Here is a 6,000-nt window from a genome sequence, read left to right as displayed (position 1 = left end):
AACAGAATCTGAAACTGAATTATGCATACATGATGAACATGTGATTGATAAAATATATTACAGTCTTGTTGAAATTTACAATGGAGGAAAACAAGTTAAAGACAGTATGTTAAGTGTTGTTAAGTAGCACCAGCTGCCTGCAATTACTGCAAGTTCGAATCTCACCAGGCTCAAGGTTGACTCAGCCTTCCATCCTTTTGAGGTAGGTAAAATGAGGACCCAGATTGTAGGGGCAATAAATTGACTTTATATAAAATATACAAAAGTATGAAGGCTATTGCTTAACGCATTGTAAGCCTCCCTGAGTCTCCGGAGAAGGGTGGCATATAAATTGAACCAATAAATAAATAAATAAATAAATAAATAAATAAATAAATAAATAAATAAATAAATAAATAAATAAATAAATAAATAAATAAATAAATGATAAAATGAACTAAGAATTTTGATTATAATAAAGAGATAGACCAGTGGGAAAGAATGTGGTCAAAAGAACTGAAATTCTTCACTTCACTGTTCACATAGACAATATTTATGTCAATATAATTTACAAAAATACAACACCTCAGCCATTTTCTAAAACACTGGGTAAGATGAGGAGTTGGTTTGCACAAAAAGCAGACAATTTTTACAAATGGGGAGTACTCTGATAAGATGGGTATGAAAACAACCCAGGCAGAAGTTGCTAGAGTGTAAGGTCTAGCCAAGAGTTTGAGAGACCTCTTCCAGGAAAACACTGATCCCCTAGTAATCTCTGCTTGCAAATCTGGCATGGAGAGCACTAATTCCTTTTGAAACAAATTTAAGAAAGAGTGAAGGGGGTTCACAGAAAAGAGAGCAATAACAGTGCTCCCATTCACATTATTCTGTTATTAATTTCTGTGATATTAACCTATAATTTAGAAACTAGACTCCACTAACTGGTATGTGGTATCAAAGCTTGCTACTTAGCCATACTATGCATTATGTTGATATTTTACTTTCTTGGAATGTTCATAATTCTTACTGTCAATTTTTCATTTAATCAGAATAAAAAACTACTTCTCTCTTATGAATTTGGTTTCATAACTTTTCTTGCATGGGTCTAAGCTGCCTCATAAGAAATAAATATAGCCAAAAGTGAATCTCACATAAAGGTTTATGTATCTGAAGCAATTGTCAGCTCTGTAGTTTTCCCATGGGATACCTAGTTCTCAATATTAATCTCTAAAAGATAGAGCTTAATAAGAGGAGTGCTGTCAATCCTTTTTAACCTGACATTAGCTTGAGGTAGTTTATAATTTTGAGAAAAAGTAAAAGGGGTATTTCAATGTTTCTACCCATCTTGATTTAAATTAAAATCTCCAACACAAATTACATATTGAAGAGTTACAGATTATAGTTGGAATCTGTGAAATATTTCAGCAGTGTTCTTAACAGGGCTATTATATAAGTCTCATTTACCGACCACAATTTGGACAAACAATTCTATCACTGATGGGGTCATAAAATGAAAAAGTGATCATGTCCTTGTGATGACAGTTTGTCGATTCTGGCTATGATTATTAAGTAAATCACTACGGGTCATTAAATGTGACATGACCATGAATTGCAGCTACTGATCATTAAATACCACATGGCCATGAATTGCAACTTCCTGCTGACTTCTGCATTGAGTTTGTTTGTAGAAGCTAGCTGTAAAATTCACAAATGCCAGTCATGTAATCTTGCTGTTCTCATTACTCATCTTTCAGGCCCTGGGAATAAAGTTACAGGAGGATAGATTTTAAAAGCATATTACCCACAACTATTAAAGAGTTTGAAAAGGGATGAATGAAAATTTTTTAAAAATGGCAAAACTGTTGCTAATAAAGTGAGGGCAGAGCCTGTAGAAATTCTACAGCAGCTTGTAGAATTTGTCTAGCATGTAAATGTTTTGATCTCATATCCAAGACAGAGCCTAAAGATTTATGGATACAAGAAAAAACAATTAACTTTCTTGTTCTTTACTAAATGTGCATCAAATCAAAGAATTTTCTTAAAACATATGTAAAGGGAAATCTGGATAAATCATTATTACATTTCCATGATATTTCAATTCAGTAGCTTTTCTTGAAAATGATAAAAGATGGTTTCTAGTGCTGAATATCAGAAAGTTACCACTTATAGGAATAAATTGCCATGAGGGATTGCCTTGTGCTTTTAATCTGTAAGCATCCATTATCTCAATTTTAAATCATTTGGTAGTGAGATTTCATGCATTCCTCCATGTAATTTAACAAAAGCCCCCACTGTTGCACATCCAAAGGTAGGTTAATTATTGTTAATTTATTTTTATGAATTGCCACATACTTTGAGCAGTCTAGTTGATGGATATGTAATGATTTTATCACAACATTGATGTTTTTCTTCTGAAGTTTTAATTCTTCTTTCTCACGAGAAATATCAATTCTTCTCAATGCTTCCAAATCTTTATCAAGTGTAAGAGTTTAAACTTTTATGATTTTAAGGTCTCCATGGATTCCAAATGTGCCAGTTTCCAGAGTCGTATATTTACTGTACATTTATTTACAAATGAGCTACTGTGTTACTATTAATTCATTATTAGTTCTTACTGAAAAAAATGGTACATCTGGAATTAGTATCATTCTATCTAATACATCCTCTCTATCTGGGATTTCCTGTCTCCATTATCTGGAATGGAGCTCTTGGCTCAAAGTCATTTTCTTCATTTCACATTAAAATAATGTAAACTGGTACCTGAGGAAATGGTTGTGCCATCCAAAACAAAAACTGATTCTGAGTAATATAATAGACCCATTAAGCATGTAAGTTCAAACCTTTGCTTGCCTCCTTATAAGATGAGACACCTGAATTGGAAGGAATATCAAACCCATTATTTCATTCAATAGCTACTTGATTGGAAGAGTTCTTCCTCTTCTCTCCCTCAAAAAAAATATCTAAAAGAATAGAGAAATGTAAATATTTCTATCAACTCTTTTCTGTACTTTGGGCTGCAGCAAAGCAAGATTTGACATCAAACAGTAGTATAAAGTTTCAAGACAAGCTTTGAATTGTTCTGCTACAGAAGAACTGTACAATTTTACAATGATTAAAAATAAATCGTCTTCAGAAATCATCCATTTCAGAGCAACTTGTTCTATATGTTTTCCTCTTACATAAATACCATACTAGGTCCTGAAGGAAAATGGAAATAATGTCAAGAGATTATCTGGGTTTGAAAATTAGATAGATAAGACTGTGTTGTAATTGGTGAGAAAGAATCTAGTATGTCCAGATTTGGAAAACCCAAGGTGGAACTAATTATAATTATGTATATTTCCATTAAGTTACAGCACTGTGGGCCTATGATTGATGCATAAAATAGAGCTTGGGAAATCTCAGTTCTATAAAATATATAGACATATGTCTAGAAGACAGGTTTACCAGGTGTCATATGCAAGGAGTTTTCCCTCTCTCCTAACATTTAAGAAAGAGCATTGGTATGTTCCAATTTAAGGAAAGCTGGAATAAGTATTCAGTTCTTCCTTTTTACTAGTGAAGAGCAAATGGTATCTATCTATAGCAACACTCTATAAAACCAAGTATTCTGAAAAAACAGAATCCTTAGTGGAAAATATCCATACAAAAAAAGCTTTCAATTGAGATTATTACATCTCTTCTTTCTAAATGTGCTTTCCTGCTTGCCTACTAGCAATGTTCTGGACTGCTAATTACACACATACATCCAGTTTGTGATACAAAGTATTTATTGCAGCTGTAAACCCTGAACTTTAGCAATATTAACATGTTACAGATTACAAAATTTGTGCTTAGAAAATGAAATACTTTTCAGGTAATTCAAAAAAACAAAACACCAGTGTAAAAATAATTTAAGAATAGTTAGGCTTTTAAGATTCTAAAAAACAACTTAAGTCTACTTTTTCTTGATATAAGCCTTCCACTTCAACCTACAGCTGATTTTTCTTCCTTTATGGAGATAAACCTTCCCATGTGGACAACCCAGCACCTTGAAGACAATTTTGGGAATTACATAGTTAGGAACAATCATCTGATCAGCTCCAAATGCCCCAAGAAGTTGTTGATATTCTCCCACTTACATTTGATGTATGCATGACCATTTTGCTTTGGCTATGAGAATAATTGGGTGTTTTTTATTTATAGTAGGTTATTGAATGCTCAGGGGAATATAGATATGTCAGTCAGGAATTATACTATTTGGTTTGTGTGTTACAATGTAGACATTGTAAAATAGAGAAAGTGTGGAAATATATGCAACATAGTGGAACGAGAGATGGGAAAGAGAACAGATTTTGTATCTTATTAAAAGCAATGCATAGGGTAAATTGCCTTCAAGAGGAAGAAAAGTCACTCAGTCCAGGTTATTTTGTATACTTCTGTAACAGAACTAAATTGATCTCCCAGGAAATCTTATGAAATGATTTCATAGATACTACCAGATGATTTTTAGGTGGGAACATCTGAAATGTTTCATTAGATTATCACTTTCCTTACAAGTAACAGTCTTGTTTTCAGGTTGATGTCCAAACCTTCTCAGGCCATTCTGGGAATAGGCCATAATATATTGTACTTGAAGTTAGAAATTACTGTGCAACTTGATGGACTTTGGTTTCTATTTGCTGCAATGCATTGGGTGGCTAATGCTCACCCATACAAGCTCACAATTCATTAAAAAGCAGAAGAATTTAAAATAGAAATTATTTTAATGAGATCTCAATAAGAAGAATCATTAAGTACTGTACTTCAGGAAAGTAAAATAAAGAAACAATGAATAATGTAGCAATTAATAATTTTTAAGAAACATATCAATTTATAAATGCTAAGACTTAAATGTCAGAATAATCCCATATCAATATATGCATGGTCTTACTCACTTTAGACTGCAACTAGAGAAGACAAAGATGTTAGATTCTGTGACTACCCTTTCTTGTTTTGAGTTTGGTAATTTTCATATCTGAAGTTAAGGTATGTTATGTGCTGAAGGGAGGGTTTTTTTTTTTTTTTGTAAGAATACTCTCTGCTATTTCTGCATCAGAAAGAGCTATGAAAAACTTTTTTGGTACATTACAATAGGGGACCTACCCACTTTTTCTTGGCTTGAGTCACATTGATGCTTCTAAGGCTTCTGTCTAAGTGTGTTATCTGTGTTTCATGCTTAAATTAGGGCTTTGCCTATTAACAGTTTGTTTACCAGCACAGACGTTGTGAGTAATTAGCAGACAGCCTATATCCATCTGGCCTTTCCTAGAAAGCTAACATGCAGGCTGGCTGGCTGATGTAAGACCAAAATAGCACACGAATTGTCTTTTTGAACATGATCTATTGTCTCTGTTAAAGTAAGCGCATAGCAAATAACAAATATTAAGACTGCTCCTTTCATACTGAAGAGAGCAATTGGTTGATTTTTTTCCCCCCTACCAGTTGCTGAAGCTGGGTGGGAGAGAGAAGGATGACAGTGAGTCACTGCCCTGAAGCTACCCTGACTTAAATTGTGTGAAGTGGGCTATGGCCAATGGAATTTATGTTGATGCACTTTTCTCCAGATTCAAGGAGGAAGGAAAGCACACTGACATGGTCAGAGGAAAGAACTTTCCACAGTATATGAAGAAGGACTTTGCCAGTGTATTTCAAAGATAGGAGAAAGTCATAACTGCAGTGTCTCAAAGCTAGTGAAGATATTGTTGTGACCCAGGCCCAAGTAAGTATTAGGGAAATCAGTCAGGGAAAAACAAACAAACTTTATTCAAACAGCTGAGAATTACTTCATTCCCAGCATCGTTCAACTAAATTAAAGCAAATTCCTCCCAACACAAATTCCTCAGTCCTATCACAAACCTTGTCCAATTAGGCAAACTGCCAAAGGCCTTTCTTGGCAAACATTCAGAAGTCACAGATACAAAAATAAATACAAGACGTAGACGAAGAAGACGAAGCTACCAACGTTGTTTTCCAGCAAAGCCCAAATGCCATTGCTGGTCT

The sequence above is a fragment of the Pantherophis guttatus genome, chromosome 2 (genome assembly GCF_059756535.1).
Source record: "Pantherophis guttatus breed Tessera chromosome 2, ASM5975653v1, whole genome shotgun sequence".
Taxonomy (NCBI): domain Eukaryota; kingdom Metazoa; phylum Chordata; class Lepidosauria; order Squamata; family Colubridae; genus Pantherophis; species Pantherophis guttatus.
This window is presented reverse-complemented; position numbering follows the sequence as displayed.